The 17,494-nt window shown below is 47.3% G+C and overlaps 1 long non-coding RNA gene across 1 annotated transcript in view; it reads right to left on the bottom strand.

The window, feature by feature from the left end:
- Window positions 1-17,494, bottom strand: part of LOC118594613 — a 200,629-nt gene that overhangs the window by 114,974 nt on the left and 68,161 nt on the right. Inside the window, exon 3 of the long non-coding RNA XR_004946390.1 lies at window positions 2,792-2,874. This is a non-coding gene — a long non-coding RNA (uncharacterized LOC118594613). The remainder of the gene's footprint in view (window positions 1-2,791; window positions 2,875-17,494) is intronic.

The following is a 17,494-nucleotide window of genomic DNA, read 5'->3' as shown; positions in this document are numbered from 1 at the left end:
ATGTACAGACAGAGGGGTGTATGGTATGACTTGCTGGTCACACTGCAGCTCCCATGACAAGATTATTAATACTTCTCTTTTTTAATTCTTCTCATTTTACTTTCTTCATTTTTTTTCTCCTGAATTTTGTTTTATTGGGGGTGGGGAGTACAGGGGCAGAGGGTAAATGTGAAGGGGCAGGGAGTGAAGGGGTTCAAGATACATGGTGTGAAAAACACACAGAATAATTTTATAATTATATATATGTATGTATACATGTGTGTGTGTGTCAGTGTCTAGCACATGGAAACACTATGTAAGTTTTTCTAACTATGACCATCTGTGCAGGTTTGAATAAGAATAGTCCCCACAGGCTCACATATTTGAATGCTTTGGTCTTAGTGAGAAGCACTACTTGAGAAGGATTAGGGGGTGTGGCCTTATTGGAGTGGGTGTGGCCTTGTTGGAGGAAGTGTGTCAGTGAGGGTGAGCTTTGAGGTTTCAAAAGCCCAAGCCAGGCCCAGTGTCTCTCTCTCCCCCGGCTGCCTGCCGATCCAGATGTTGAACTCTCAACTTCTTCAGAACCTTGTCTGCCTGCATGCAACCATACTCCTTGCCATGACAGCCCCAATTAAAAGTTTCCTTTATAACAGTTGCCGTGGTCATGGTGTCTCTTCACAGCAACAGAACACTAAGACATAATCGTTACTTTTCTACACCATGCTTAAAAAGTAACTTCTTAGCCTGTGGGTCGCAACCCCTTTGGGGCCCAATGACCATGTCACAGGGGTCACATATCAGATATCCTAGATATCAGCTATTCACATTACAATTCAGAACAGTAGCAAAATTACAGTTATGAAGTAGCAACAAAATAATTTCTGGTTGGGGGATACCACAACATGAGGAATTGTATTAAAAGGTGTATTAAAAGGCATTAGGAAGGATGAGAACCACCGATATAAAACAATAAATGCTTCTTCTCAGAGGGTCCCAGCTAAGACAGCACTCAAACTATATCAGCCTGGGATACAGTCACAGGCCCGTGTACTTCAGTCCCCATGGCTGAGAAGACTGGGTAAGAAATCTGTGTCCAGCTTCCAGCAGCCAGATCCACTGCCACTCCCCTCTCCCCTTCTCTCTCACACATGCTTGAACGGAGCTCACACACACCCTGGGGATTTTCTGCCAGGCAGGTGGAAAAGCCCAGGATGCCTTCTTAGTCTGCACTTTTGGTCAGAGACATTCTGGGCACAAAGAGCTCAGGAAAAAAGTCTGACTCTGCCTGGAAAATCAAGCATTTTTGGCCTTGGGGCTATTGGGATAGCCCTATCCATAGCAGGCCACAGGTTCCTTAGGGTTAGCATGGGTAGGGATTTTCACACTAGTAAGGCAGCCCAGACCTGAAGACTTATCTGAGAGGCTATGGCTTCCTGAGCTGATACAGTTCTACAGAGAACAACCTGGTCCCTTGTTCTGTGACTGTTTCTCACCAGTCCAAGCAAGCCCTCTATTCTTCCACGTGCTGCAGAGCATTGCCTCAGGCCCTTCCTTCCATTCCTACTGAGCTACCACTTATGCATCTGCTAGCACTTAACAACAGGAGGCTTAATTAAAAGAAAGAAAAAAAAAAAAGAGAGAGAGAGCGCACGCTAGAAGGCGGAGGGAGACAGTGACTAGGAAATGGAATTGTATCTCCAATCCGTATTAAACTCTTCCTTTCCTCCTTGACTCCTTTAATCTACCCTAATTCCTTCCAGCTGCTGGGCTTTCCTTCCCCATAGAAACAACAAAAATGAACAGTTATGAAGCACAGTCTTTGGAGCCCTTCACCTCCATACCTCTCAACAATCCTATGTACAGATGTGAGTAAACCACTTCTGACGGTGATGAGAAACAACCCACAGTCAAAAAGGGAGGTTATGAATATTCCCAAGCCAGCCAGTCTGTGGTGGCACACGCCTTTAATCTCAGCACTCAGGAGGCAGAGGCAGGTGGATCTCTCAAGTTCAAGGCCGGCCCACTCTATAGATCGAGTTCAAAGTTTCTGGTTTCTCAAAAGCCAAAGCAAACAAGCAAAAAATCTTGCCCAAGATCACACAGTTTATGGCTAGTAAATGAAGGAATCAGCCTCCTTTCCCACAGGCCTGAAATTGGGCTTTTCTAGGATGCACCCTGGGCTAGAAACCAGGGGAAGGAAACCCCTGTCTACAATGGTCTCTGACTCTTAGTGGACACTGCATCTTGCCTCCCTGGAATCTGGTTTCTGTGCACTCCACCTTTAAAAAAGATATTTGAAAGTAAAAAACAGGACCAGAAAGGTGAAAGTGATACACTTTAGGAAGATGCTACAAAAATCCACAAGAATCAATTTTTCGAGACATCTGAAATGAATTCATACAGTAGTCTTTCCTGTCAGGTGGGTCTTCTTAATTCCTATGGAGCTTTTTAAATTTGGAAGCAAAGCAAACTCACAACAAACAGCAGAACCTTCTCATTTGGGGCAGGAGAGATGGCTCAGCGGTAAAGAACACAGGCTGCTCTTGCAGAGGACCCAGGTTCAATTCCCAGCAACCACATGGCAGCTCACTGTTCCAGGGTAGATCTGACACCCTCACACAGACAGACATGCAGGCGGAACACCAATGCACATAAAATAAATCTTAAAAACAAACAAGCAAACAAAAAACACAACTCGTTTTGCTCAACATTGCATTGATTTATGTATCTCCACACTGATCTGCTCAGAGCCATCTGTCTCTTAAACTAACACAAGTAACTGCATTATATGCATGGATTGAGATCTACTTACCCAGTTTCCTGTCGAAGAGCATTTGGCTCCTGACTCTTTGATGTTGTAATGGCCATGGACTACGGGAAATCGCTAAAGGCAGCCTAGGAGGAAAAGGCGAAAATATATGTCACTTGTGTCTCTGGTCAGGGGTTCATTTCCAAACCGTGTAAGGAACTTCTACAATGTGACAACAACAACAACAACAACAAGTAATAGTCCAATTTAAAAGCAGACATTTCTCTAATGGAGACACACCAACAGCCAATAGCTACATGAAAAAATGTTTGGTTAGGTGGGTGCTGTGGTACACACCTTCAACCCTGGCACTTGGGAGGTGGAGGCAAGAGGATCTCAAACTTGAGACTACACGTAGAGACTCTATTAGAATGAGGAGGGGGAGAGCAGGAAAGGGGTGGGGGGTGGGGAAAGAGGAGGAACAGAAGAGGCAGCGGTGGGCGGCGGCAGCCTATCAGTACAGTATTATAAAGCAATCGAAAACAGCAAGTTGGCAACTACTGGTGAGCAGCTAGAGAGATGACAGCAGCCACCATGGAAAACGGCATGGCAGTACATAACCCTGAAAGCTAGCCTACCCACTTACCCAACAAGCCCACTGCTAGGTATAAATCCAAGAGCACTGAAACTGGGATCTGGGCCTGGCAAGATGGCTCAACAGGAAAAGACACTTGCTTTTGCAAGCCTGACCTGAGTATGATCCTTGGAACCCATGTAAATAAAGTTGGAAGGTGAGAATCAACCCTATAAATTTGTACTCTTACCTTCACACATGCACTGTGGCATACAATCATACATACATACACACACACACACACACACACACATCACATACAGACACACAATAAATAAATAATTTCAGAGAGACAATAGCACCATATCATATTTTCAGCATTATTTGTCATAGTAAAAATGTAGAGAACCACACACCTGCACCTACAATCCCAGCACTCAGGAGGAAGGTAGATGCAGGATCAGGAGTTCAAGGTCAGCCTGAGCTCCATAAGACCTGTCTCACAAAACCAAAATGAAAGAGAGCTGGGGACAACCTAAATATTTACTTAGGAACGAATGGATTCTTCTGGCTACACTACATAGATAAAATGGAACTGTATTCAACCTCACACTTTTAATCCCAGAATTTAGGAGACAGAGGTAGGCAAAGCTCTGTGAGCTTGAGGCCATCCTGATCTACATATCAAGTTCCAGACCAGCTAGGGAAAAAAACAAGACAGAGAGAGACAGAGAGAGAGACAGAGACAGAGAGAAAAAGGAGGGAGGGAGAAAGAGAGAGAGGCAGGCAGGCAGACAAGCAAGAAAGCAAAAGAAAGTTAGGCAAAGCAGTGTACACCTATAATCCCAGCACTAGGGAGATAGCAGCAAGAGGCTTCTGAGTTTGAGGCTAGCCTGGGTTACACAAGAAGACCCTGTCTCAAAAACAAAGAAATTAAAAAGAAAATCTCTAGCTAACAGTACACGTGATGACTGTTGTTAAGTCCATTTGCCAGAACTAGAATCACTAGGAGACCAGAGGCAGCCTGTGGGGGGCTCTGAGGTGGGACAATCCACTCACTATGGATGGTGCCATTTCCTGGCTGGAATCCTGGACAGTGCAGAGATGGAAAGCTGAGCAAAGTTCTTTCTCCAGCCTGACTATGGATGCAATGGGACCAGGCATTTCAAGCTGTGAGCCAAAATAAGCCACTTCTCCCTGAAGTTCTTCTGTCAGGTATTTTTGAAAGCAGCAAGAAAAGTCACTACAATAGCACTTGTCCCGGTAACCCAGAAAATAACTGAGTTACAGCTATTGGTGTTATTACTGAAATGGAACATACACTCAGCTTAACAAAAGAGCCAATTCATATAATGTCATAAATAATAAAACTCGTTGCCAGGCGGTAGTGGGGTACACCTTTCTTTCTTTTCTTTTCTTTCTTTTTTTTTTTTTTTTTTTTTTTTTGGTTTTTTGAGACAGGATTTCTCTGTGTAGTTTTGGTGCCTGTCCTGGAACTCACTCTGTACACCAGGCTGGCCTTGAACTCACAGAGATCTACCTGGCTCTACCTCCTGAGTGCTGGGTGGGCACACCTTTCTTTAATCCCAGCACTTGGGAGGCAGAGGCAGGAGGATCTCTGAGTTCTAGACCAGCCTGGTCGACAGAGCCAGCGAGTTCCAGGACAGCTAGAGTTGCCCAGAGAAACCCTGTCTCGAAAGACCAACCAACCAAACAACAAAATTAAAAGAAGACAAGGGGAGGAAGAGCGTAGCTCAGAACCAGTGTTATTAGTCACTTGTCTCGCTGAGGCTAGAAACCAGCAGAAAAGGCAACTGAAGAAATGGAGGGTTGGGGAGCTGGAGAGATGGCTCAGCAGTTAAGAGCACTGGCTGCTCTTCCAGAGGACCTGGGTTCAATTCCCAGCACCCACATGGCAGCTCACAGCTGTCTGTAAGTCCTCTTCAAGGAGATCTGATTCCCCCACACAGACACACGTGCAGGCAAAACATCTATGTATATAAAATAAACAAATACTTTTTTAAAAAAAGACAGAAAAGCAACAGAGGGCTGGACTGGAGAGATGGCTCAGAGGTTGAGAGCACTGACTGCTCTTCCAGAGGATCTGGGTTCAATTCAATTCCAGAGCCCACATGTCAGCTCACAACTGTCTGTAACTCTAAGACCTGACACCTGGCATGGACAAACCTGGAGGCAAAACACCAATGCACATAAAAATAAATTTAAAAAAAGGAGATGGAGCATTTATTTTAGATCACAATTCAAGGGTACAGTCATTCATGTCAGGATGTCATGGAGGCAGGATCTTGAAGCAGTCAGTCCCATCAGATCTGAGGTCAGGAAGCAGAGGGATACCGGTGTCCAACAGGCCTTCTCCTTTTTATTTGGTCCTGGACCTTCATTTGGGGTGTCTCCTTGAACCTCAATAAACCTAATCTAGAGACTCCCTCCCAGACATGCCCAGGTGGCTTCCACAGTGACTCTAAACCCCATCAAGTTAACAATCACAATTAAGGGCCGCAGTTAGCAGGCTCTGGGTTCAATTCTCAACATCCCATAGCGGAGAAAAATCCAGAGTAGGCATCTCCTGCCCTTGAGGAATGGCTAGTTCTGTGAGCAAACACGTTCATAAACGTGTTCTCCACCATGCTTCCATGTTAAGAACTACAGTACGACTGACAACATCACCTTACTCTGAAGGGGAGGCCCTGAGAAGAAACACCCATGCCAGGCTAAGAAGGAATGGGCCAGGATGAGAAGCAGCCACAAAGGAAAGGGCAACCTAGGCACAGTAGCGAAATCTCCAGAAGTTTCATCTCATAAACACATCCAGGGTTCTCTAGGAATTCACAGAGCTCGAAACAAGAGTAGGGATGGTGCCATGGCTCAGTGAATTAAGTCAGTTGCTACCAAACCTGACGATCGAGTTCAATCTCCAAGACTCAGGTGGTGAGAGACCCAACTTTCTCAAGTTGTCTTCTGACCTCCCCATGCATGCAAAGGCACACACGCACACAGAGACAGACACACAGACACACTGACAGACAGACAGAGACAGAGAGAGAAACACAGACAGCGAGAAATAGAGACAGAGACAGAGAGAGAAAAACAGAGACAGAGAGAAATAGAGAAAGAAAGAGGGAGAGAGAAAATATCCAACAGGGAGGTACCCAAAAGAGTGATGGAAAAAGGCTGGAATGTGTCTCCTAAACATCCTGCCTTAAAGATGACGTGCAGAAACAGAGACTGCATGTTCTCGTAGAAAGCGTCTTGGCTGACCCTTCACGTGCATTCAGCCATCTCTAAATGGGTCTCAGATTTAGGAACATGGCTGCTGTGTATGAGCAGACTCGCAACCTGCTTCCTCGCTTTCTTTCCTTTTAGGCATATATTCAGCAATGGAATGGCTATAGGATGTAAGAGACGGATGCTAAGTCCTTATAGAACCTGCTTTCCAAAGTGGTCGCACCAATACGAGACGGCAGGAAAGAAGTGAGCATGGAAAAGGAGAAGGTGCGAAAGTGCCCCATAGGCATGTGTGAAGATGTCATGGAACTCTCTTTTTATGCTTATGTAAAAACTGAAAAGCAAAAATGTGTCGTTTTACATTCTTGTCAGTACTGCATCAAGATTAATACCTTCTCCCTTGTCTACACTAGTAAAATCAGTCTCTTCAATTTCTGTGGGTTTTTTTTGTTGTTGTTGTTGTTGTTTATTCGTTTTTATTTTATGTACACTGGTGTTTTGCCACGGATGTCAGGTCCCCTGGAACTGGAGTTACAGACAGATGTCAGCTGTCATGTAGGTGGTGGGAGTACAACCAGGGTCCTCTATAAGCACAACCAGTGCCCTTAACCTCAGGGCTCTCCCTGCTGTGGAATAATCCTTCTATACACTGTGGAAAATGTGTTGCTCTCATTGTTAATAAAAGCTGATTGGCCAATAGCTAAACAGGATTTTGGGGGCAGAAAGCATGCTGGGAAGAAGAAGGGCAGAGACAGAAGAGTCACCAGGAGATGCAGAGGGAACAAGACATGCTGGAGGTGAGGTAAAGCCACAAGACAGGTGGCAGAATATAGATTAATAGAAATGGGTTAATTTAAATTTTAAGAGCTAGCTAGTAATAAGCCTGAATTATCAGCTAAGCATTTATAATTAATATTTAAGTCTCTTTGTGGTTATTAGGAGCAACTGCTGAGACATAGAAAAACTCCACCTACATTTCTCCTGCCCCTACTTATAATAGCATTTAAAAAGAAAACAAAATGACAAAACCAATGGGAATCCTTACATGAAAAAGAGCCAGGCGGTAGCAGTGCACATCTTTAATCCCAGCACTTGGGAGGCAGAGGCAGGCAGATCTCTGAGTTCGAGGCCAACATGATCTACAGAGCAAGTTCCAGGATAGCCAGTGCTACACAGAGAAACTCTGTCTTGAAAAGCCAAAAGAGAAAGAGAGAAAGATAGAGACAGAGAGACATTTAGCTAGACAGAATCTGCCTATCTTTCTCCCTACCAATGATGGGGTTATAAGCACACACTTGCCTAGATTATACATGGGTATGGGGGGGTGGGCAAAACAGCTTGACCACACAGCTGCCATGACAGGCTTAGAGGCCCAGCCATAGCTTCTGTGACAGGCTTACTGGCAGGCAACACCCAAACCCAAGAAAAGCCATAAACTGACCCCACCCAGGGAGGGCCTACACCTAAGGGGAAGTACTTGACATCCCACACAGTACAACCATTAGATAAGATGGCTAGATGTCTCTGAGTCTAGCATATACCTATTTCTGTTTTACAGATACCCCCTAGACAAATGTCAGCCAATCAGGGTCTTGAACCCTGGAAATCCTCTCACTCCAACCTCTGCTATGATAAAAACTCTACCTCACCTAGGCTCAGAGCTTTCTGCTCTCACTGCGGCATTGAACAGAAAGAGAGACCAAGCTCGGAGCTTGAAAATAAAGGTTCTTTGCTTTTACATATGGGATTCAGTCTCTGTGGTAGTCTTTTGGGGGTCCCCGCGATCTGGGCATAACAGGTACTGTTGCTGACTTAAACTTGGGTACTTAGGCTTGCCTAGCGTTCAGAGTAAGTGTGCACATATAGCATACACACTGAAACACACAAGCTACTACTGAGAAAAACTCATGAAGATCTGTCTAAGTGGAGAGGCATACCACTCACAGATTTAAAGGTAGGTGTGTGTGTGTTATAGTACATGTGTGCTATTGTATGTGTGTTATTGTGTGTGTGTGTTACTGTATATGTGTTATTGTACAGCTCAGGCCAGTCTTACTCAGCTAAACTGGCCTTGAACTCTTCATCCTCCAGTCCCTATTTGTCTAGTGCTGGGATTGCAGGTGTGTATTACCAGACCTGACTTAAAGCTTTGTTGTTTTATGGTTTGGTTTACTGTTGTTGATCATTATCATCTCCTCCTCCTCCTCCTCCTCCTCCTCCTCCTCCTCCTCCTCCTCCAGTACTAGAGGTTGAACGCATGGCTTTACCAAGTTAGATCTTTATTCCTCCATGCCTTTTTTTGTTGTTGTTTGTTTTTTGAGACAGGGTTTGTCTTTGTAGCTCTGGCTGCCCTAGAACTCGCTCTGTAGATCAGGCTGGCCAGGAATGCATAGAAATACACCTGCCTCTGCCTCCTAAGTGCTGGGGTTTAAAGGTATACCTTACCATGCCCAGTAAAGAATCGTTCATTATTTTTAGATTTAATATATCAAGAACTCTCTCAGGGCTAGAGAGATGACTCAGCAGTTAAGAGCACTAGCTGTAGAGGCAGGTGGATCTCTGTGAGTTCAAGGCCAGCCTGGTCTACAGAGCGAGATCCAGGACAGGTACCAAAACTACACAGAGAAACCTTGTCTCAAAAAACCTAAAAAAAAAAAAAAAAGAAAGAAAGAAAGAAAAAAAAAAAAAAAAACCAACAACAACAAGAGCACTGGCTGCTCTTCCAGAGGTCCTGAGTTCAATCCCAGCAACCACATGGTGGCTCACAACCACCTCTAGTGGGGTCTTATGCCCTCTTCTAGCATAAAGTTGTACTTGCAGATAGAGTGTGTGTGTGTGTGGGGGGGGGGTATATATGTATGTATATATGTATGTATGTATGTATGTATGTTTTAGGGCCTCAGCATGTATGAGGTTCTGGCTTTAATCTCCAGCATTCAAAAATAAGTGTTTAACGTTTCCTGTGTGATGGGTACTACTTTAAGATGATGATAGTGTATGGGTATTTTATCTACATGTATGTCTGTATACCACATGCATATACTGCCTCAGAAAGCAGAAAAGGGCATCAGAGCCCCTGGAACTGTTTTTTGGTTTTTTTTTTTAATTAGATTTATTCATTTTATGTGTGTTTTGTCCACATGTATGTATGTCTTTGTACTACATGTGTGCTTGGTGCCCATGGAGATCAGAAGAGGGCATTGGATCCCCTGAAACTGAAATTTTAATTGGTTGTGAACCACCATGTAGACACTGGGAATCCAACCCAGGACCTCTGCAAGAGCAGCGAGTGCTCACAGCCACTGAGCCATCTCTCCAATCCTGGGCACTATTATAAATGCCAGGAGTTTAGCATCGAGGAGGGAAAGAATCCAGGTGTGGTACTTGGTAGCACACACCTGTCTTTCAGCTTTGGGAGACAGGGGCCTGATGGAAGGAAGCCTGAGCTACTGAGGGAAATCCTGTCTCAAAGAAGAACATTTATATTGCAAGCCTGAAGACCTGAGTTCAAATCTCTATGACCCATGTAAAAGTTACGTCATGGCTATCTGTGCTGGTAACACCAGCATCTTGTGGAGCAGAAACAGGCAGATCCTGGGAGCTCCCTGCAGGCTTGTCTAAATGGCAAGCTCAGGTTCAGGGAGAAACCCAGTCTCAAGGCAATAATAAGGCAGAAAACAATGGAAGACACTGCTGCTACACACAGATACTATCACACATACAAGGAAGAGGAGGAGGAAGAGCAAGAATTCCTGCCCACCCAGAGCTCACCTTTAAAGACAAGATAAACAAGGCAAACACTGTGCCCTGGTGGTAAGTACAAGGGAAGAAGAAAGAATGTTGGGGAAGACATCCATGACCTGGGGATAGGAAGTCAAACGTAGGTGGAGATGTTTCAACAAGACCTGATAAGGAAGTGGAAGTGATGCTGGCTGAGATGGGATGGGGCGGGGTCGAGGCAGAGGGGAATAACAAATTTTTTGACGTCTGACTGTGGGGTGTAGCTCCCATGAGAGCCCAAAGTGTGGTGAACAAATTCCTTAAAGTAGCAGCCAGGAGAGCCCTAGGAAAGGGAGAGCAGTAATGTCAACGGGTGGGGCTCAGTGCTAGAGTGTTTCGTGTGAGGATGCGGAAAGGAAGCCCTGGGTTCTGATGAGTCTGAGTGCACCAAAAAAAGGGGGGGGGGCAGGAAAAGGAGGAGGAGAGAACAAGAGAACGAGTAACAGAAAGAGGAGGCCAGGCAGTGGTGGAGCACGCCTATAATCCCAGCACTCCGGAGGCAGAGGCAGGCGGATCTCTGTGAGTTCAAGGCCAGCCTGGTCTACAGAGCTAGTCGGGGACAGCCTTCAAAGCTACAGAGAAACCCTGTCTCAAAAAACCAGAAAAAAGAGGGGGGGGGGGGGGGGGGATGAGGTCAAGAGGTAGTCCAAGTAGGGCTTTGAGGAAGAGAGGAAGGGAAGGAAGGAAGGAGGGAGGGAGAGAGAGAATGAGCGCATGTGTGTGTGTGTGTGTGTGTGTGTGTGTGCGCGTGCGTGCGTGCGTGCGTGCGTGCGTGTGTGTGTGTGTGTGTGTGTGTGTGTGTGTGTAGGCCAGCTACCAACCTCTAGATTGCTCTCCACCTTATTTTTTGAAACAGGGTCTCTCATGGAATCTGAAGTTCACGAGTATCTGGCCAGCAAGCCCCCAGGATCTTCCTGTCTCCCCAGCTCTGGGATTACAGGCATGTCATGCCATGCCTGGCTTTTTTACGTGGGGAGCTGTGACTCCAAACTCAGACCTTTATGCTCAGCAGCAAACACTAATACCAGCTGAGCCAGCCACCACTAAGGGAAGACTCTGAGCAGAGGGATATAACCTGGTAGCATTTCAGAAGCTGAACAGGGCAGGGTCAGCCACAGGTACAGCGAACTGACTGAGATAATATAGACAAGACATTATGGTCAGTGAGATCAGGATGGTAACGACAGAGGGGTTAAGATGTGGATCGATTCCACACTGGTTTACTGGTGACACTGAATGTGAGGGGATTGGAAGACAAGGGTCAAGAAAGACGCCCAGGTCTGAGCCCGAAGCATCTGGTAGGATAGTTACCTCCTGAGTCTGAGAAAGAATCATTCAGACCTCACTAAGTTTGAGATGTCGGGGCTGAAATGGCAAAGCCGTGAGGGTGGTTGGGCACAGTGCGGAGCCTTCGAGGCTGGAGATGTGGGGTTGGGGAGGTGGCCTTTAAAGCTGTAAGAGGGAGATCTTCCAGGGAATGAGAGAAGAGACTCTTTAGCATGGACGGTCGGAAAGAAGGCACAAAGGAGAGCTGGGAAGGCTTCAGGAGGAGAGGGGGGAGGGGACAGTGGGGGGGAGGGGATAGTGGGGGGAGGGGACGGGACAGTGGGGGGAGGGGACAGAAGAAGTGAGCTTTGGGAGCCAAGTGAAGAAGTAAATGTCAATTGTGCCAAACGCTGCTGACAGGTCAAATAAAGTGAGCCTGAGAAGTGGCTGTTGGGTTTGGCAAGGCCAGCTGAAGGGCTGGCAGCCGCTGGACTCTTTATTTATGGAGGTGTGAGGAGGGACAGGGACTGTTCCTCTCTCCCAGGGACTCTGGCCCTTCTGCTCAAGGCTTGCTTTTTTCATGTGTGGAGGGATCCCTCTGCCTAGAAGACTCTAGAGGCCCACACTCTCTAATCCTGGCCTTAGGAAACCCTCCCATTCAGGCCACCTCCTCAGAAGGTGGGCTCACACTTCCAGGGCCTGCTCCCTTCCCAGACTTCCCCTTGGGTCTGTATGTTGGCACAGACAGCATCTTTGACCTTGCTTGGGGGGTGGGGTGGGGGTAGAACCTGTGTCCTTTTAGCGGTGGTACAGCCCCTGGCATGTGGCCTGGTGTGGAACAGGCACACAGAAAACAAGGAAGAGGTTAGGAAATGGAGCACTCGGGCCCTGGTGTGATGGGACCTGAGTCTGGGGGCCAGGGATGAGATCCCAAGAGGAGACAGGAGGCACTGAGGAGAGAAACAAGCCCTCGCTGTGAGGAGGGAGGGGAAGAAAGACGGCTGAGACGCACCTGACTACAGGGATGAGGACCAGGCCACAGTCCTGCAATCCTGCCAGTTTAGACTGTTGCTTCCAGCCAAGCATGGGTGAACTTTGTGATCACAGACTGGGAAAGCCACGTGGCCAGGGCTGCAGGATGGCAAATGTCTGGCTCTTGTGCTTGTTTGGGGAAGACGGGGGACGTCATCTAAAGCTCATTTTAAAAAGCCAAAGGGTCATAGAGAAAATGAGGACCCTCAAAGGAAGGCTCAGAAGCCGATTTGTAGTAGCTGGTGCCTGGAGCTAGCCCCTTCCCACCCCAGCCTCCTTATCTCAGGCCACCCCCTCCCGTCATTGTTTATCCAAGTTGCCTGTTTGTAAATTTCTTTTCTGCTTATGTCTGCCCTCCCCATAGCAATTTGAGCCCCCGAGGACAGGAACTGTGTCGTTATGGCACACCCCTCACTGGCAGAGGGCCCAAATGCTTATCAAGAAAGTGTCCAGATACCTGCCATTTCTCGGGATGCGGTCCTCAATTTTAGCTTCGTCTGCCATAGTGTTTAAACCTTAAAGCATTGCAAGTTTTTATTTCAGTTTCTGCAATGCTGGGATTCACACCCAGGGGGCTCCTGGATACTCAGGAAGCACTTGACCACTGAACCACAGCCACAGCCTGGAACAAAGCCTGGAACACAGTGTTTGAACTGGAAGTGTGAGTCAATGTGTGTGGGGGGGGGGGGGGTGGCCACGCTCTCCTCAAAAGATCTGGGAAACATTCTGTTCCAAGTCTCTCTCTTCTAGTATTTGCTGGAAATCCTCATCCTTAACATGCCCTGGCTCACAGCTCCAACCTCAGCCTCCTTCACACAATACTCATCAGATCTTCATTAAGGACCCCTGCCATGTTGGATTGAGGACTAGTCTACTCTTGTATGACAATACACCCAATTAAGGGTATACTCAGAGGCACTGAGGTTAAGACTTCCTATCCTCAGCTGGAGAAACGGCTCTTCTAGAGGACCTGACTTCAGTTCTCTCCCTCTACATCAAGCACTTACCAAACTGTAACTCCAGCTCCAGAGGATACAATGCCTCTGGCCTCTGCAGGCACCTGCTCTCACACACACATACCCACACACAAACACACACAAACACACACATCCACACATAATTAAAACATACTAAAAATATTTTTTAAACCTGCATATCGCTTGCAGGGTTACAATTTAACCTATCACCACCATCCCCCAAGGAACCGGCCATAGCCTGTGTATGCCCTACCTGGCTCCCGTATCACACTACACTGGAATTTACTTGTTTGTGTATCGGTTTATTTTGAAGCAGAGTCCCACTATGTAGGCCCTGCGGGCCTGGAACTCAGAGATTCACCTGCCTCTGCTTCCCCAATGTCTACCACAGTGATGAAAAGTGCTAAGATTACTTTTAAATTCTCTCCCAGTGGAACCAGAATGACAAAGGCATGCGTCAATTCAACTGCACAGTTCCCGGGAAAACTCCTTGACCAGTGATGTGGGTTATGGGCAGAAGAACAAGCAAGACAAGGTGGACTGGCCTGAGGCTTCCCAACACCAGTGCATGCCAAGCTCTGGCAGAGCCATGACAACGCCAACTGCGGTTCTGTGAGTTGAGGCCAGGCCTTGATTCTGCATTTCTTCTTTTGTTTGGTTTTGGTGTTTTGTTTTGTTTGAGACGGTTTCTCTGTGTAGTCCTGGCTGTCCTGAAACTCACTCTGTAGCCCAGGCTGGCCTCGAACTCACAGAGATCCACCTGCCTTTGCCTCCTGAGTGCTGGGATTAAAGGCGAAAACCACCAGTGCCCGGCAGATCATGCATTTCTAACATGCTCCAGGGGTCTAAAGCTGGCGCTAGGTCTTGAACTACCCTTCAGGGTATAAACAAAGTCAGTGACACCTTTGTGTCATACAGGGTGGAATGAGGCTCACAGAATAAGTTGCAAAGACCTACTTTAAAGAACAGGGCAGCAGCTGGCTCACGCCTTTAATCCCAGCACCCAAGAGGCAGACGCAGTGGATCTCTGTGAGTTCAAGGCCAGCCTGGTCTACAGAGTAAGTTCCAGGACAGCCGGGGCTACTCAGAGAAACCCTATCTTGAGAAAAACAAACAAACAGGACAGCTGAACTGCTATGTTCTTCCTTTGAAAAGCCCCTCTGTCTGGCCTGTCTGACCATCACACATCACCTCCAAGTTCCTATCTATTGCCCACCTGTTCGTTTAGGAGGGGAACTGTTCACTCCCTGCATACCAGAGGTCTCTGCTGAGGCCTCAGCTTTGTGGAATTAAGGAAGGACAGGCCTGAGGAGGAAGCCAGTTAATCCTCTCTCCTCCCTCTCCTGCTGACCCAAGGGGTTTCCTGTAAGGAAATGCATTCTCTCTGCATGCCTCAGAGGGCAGCAGGGGACAGGGCCCTGCACGTAATGAGGTTGGAGGTAGGGATGCCATTTAGCAACCTTGGCTTCCGGTGCTCCTTCTAATTAATCATCTCCAAGTCGTGACCATCCCAGGCGCAGCCCCAGACCCTGAGGTCAGCTCTCCACCAAAGGCAACCAAAAGATTGAGCAAGTGAACGTTTGGTTCCAGCTGCTCTTGAGGCCCATGCAAGAGAGTCAAAAGATGCTGTCACATACCTAGGCACATGTACAGGGTCATCTAAGAATGACATGGGATTTCTGAAGTGGGTGACTGGAGACCACCATAGCCCTGCATCCCCACACTTTCTACACACACAACCCTTGAAAACCTGGGCACAGCCACTTCAGAGACACTGGTTTCTTTTTTTTTTTTTTTCTTTTTCTTTTTCTTTTTTTTTTTGGTTTTTTCGAGACAGGGTTTCTCTGTGTAGCTTTGCGCCTTTCCTGGAACTCACTTAGTAGCCCAGGCTGGCCTCGAACTCACAGAGATCCGCCTGGCTCTGCCTCCCGAGTGCTGGGATTAAAGGCGTGCGCCACCACCGCCCAGCAACACTGGTTTCTTAAAGGAACATTGGACTGGAGGATATGCTCAGTGGTAGGGTGATTACACAGTGTGCTTGAGGCCCTGAGTTCAATCTCCAATAACACACACACACACACACACACACACACACACACACACACACACACACCTCTGCTTTGCTCCAGCTGTTGCGTGGCAAGGGAAGCACACTGTCAGTTTTCTGTAAAAGGAGGCTGGGATGGCAGCTACAGCTATGAAGGGAAGTGAGAGAAGAGGGCAGTCAGTAAGAGAGACAGGGCTGGCCTAGAGAGAGACAAAAATGGCTAAGGGGAAGAGCCAAGCCGTCTCCACTGAGAACTTTGGGGAAATGTGATCTTCCAGATTTTCCCTATACACAGGGGCTTTTTCTCTTGGCCTTGGCAACCAGCCACAAGGCACAGAAATGGGAGGATGAGACAAGCTCCAGAAGCTGGTGAGGATGAGCTCCAGGCAAAGCTCACCACCACTCCTGCTGCACCCACGCACATGAGGGACCCAAGTGCGCACAGAGCCCAGTGGATGGAAGCGGCACAAAGACACAGCTGGAGGAGAGTTAGGAACAGGCACCTAAGAAGACGGGGTGGAAGATTTATGGAGAGCATGTCCCAGATCCACTCCCATCCCCCACCCCCACCCACGGGTTGGTGGGGGGGGCAGGCCGGGCCAACACAGGACACAGCAGATGGCCTCTGAGCTGACCTAATTCTCCTCTACTGAATGAAGAGTTGGGCTAAATGCCTAGCCCCTGAGGTCTGACTCCTGCCCACTCCAGAGATGGAGCAGGACAACGTCTATGCACAGTCTGTGCATGCCTTGATTCATACAAATGCACACTTTTACATTCAGAGCCTCAGCCTAGAAGAGGAGTGTGGGGTTCACAGGGGTGGCCTTAGGAGCCCAGGGCTGGTGCATCCCAGCTGGGAAACTTACACCAGCTGTGTGAATGAGCAAGTGACTGTTTCTTCTTTTTCTGCTGGCTGGGGAGAGAACGCAGGGTCTTGCACATGCTAGGCAAAGTAGGCAAGTGTTAGGCTGTTGAGTTGAGCTACATCAGCTCTGAGAGGATGACTTAACCTCTGAAGACCACAGGCTTCCCCTGCTGAACTGTGTTGAGGGGATCTTGTGAACCACCTCCACTTACAGCCTCCTGTACATAAACAACAACAAAACAAAACAAAACCCCCCAAAAAAACTCCATTTATTAAGTGTGATGTTTTAAGTATTTCCTTTAAAAAATTTCTAGCACATGCCTTCAAAGCCAGCACCTAGAAAGCAGACAAAAGCAGATCTCCCTGAGCTCCAAGCCAGCCTGGTCTTTATAGCAAGTTCCAGAACAGCCAGGACTAGCTATATAGTGAGACCCTTTCTCAAAACAAAACAAAAAAAGTTGGTCAGTTGTGGCACAGGCCTTTAATCCCAGCACTCGGGAGGCAGAGGCAGGTGGATCTCTGTGAGTTTGAGGCCAGCCTGGACTACAGAGCGAGATCCAGGACAGACTCCAAAACTACACAGAGACACCCTGTCTCAAAAAATAAAAAACAAGGGCTAGCAATGTAACTCTGTGGTAGAGTACCTGCCTATCACGGGCCAAGCCTACATTTGTGCTGGGCTTATGTACAAGCACACAAAAGATATAGCTTCTAGAAACTCTCTGGAGAAAACAGGGAGAAAGAATCTACCACTGATACAGTAAAACAGTGGATCCTACCCTCATCTACAAGAGAGATTCTGAGCTCTGCTAATGTCTTAAAGCAACTTGCTCTGCCTCCCTCCAATGCACAGCTCCCCGAAACAATGCATAATGTACCCATACGGGTCACCAAAGTGCCAGACGTATATATTCTTAACCAAGCATACAAGTCCACGTTCAAAAGTACGTCCCATGGAGATGGACATAATACCAAAGAG

The sequence above is a fragment of the Onychomys torridus genome, chromosome 13, assembly GCF_903995425.1.
Source record: "Onychomys torridus chromosome 13, mOncTor1.1, whole genome shotgun sequence".
NCBI lineage: Eukaryota > Metazoa > Chordata > Mammalia > Rodentia > Cricetidae > Onychomys > Onychomys torridus.
The sequence above is the reverse complement of the archived record's forward strand: the minus strand, read 5'-3'. Positions and strand labels throughout refer to the sequence as shown.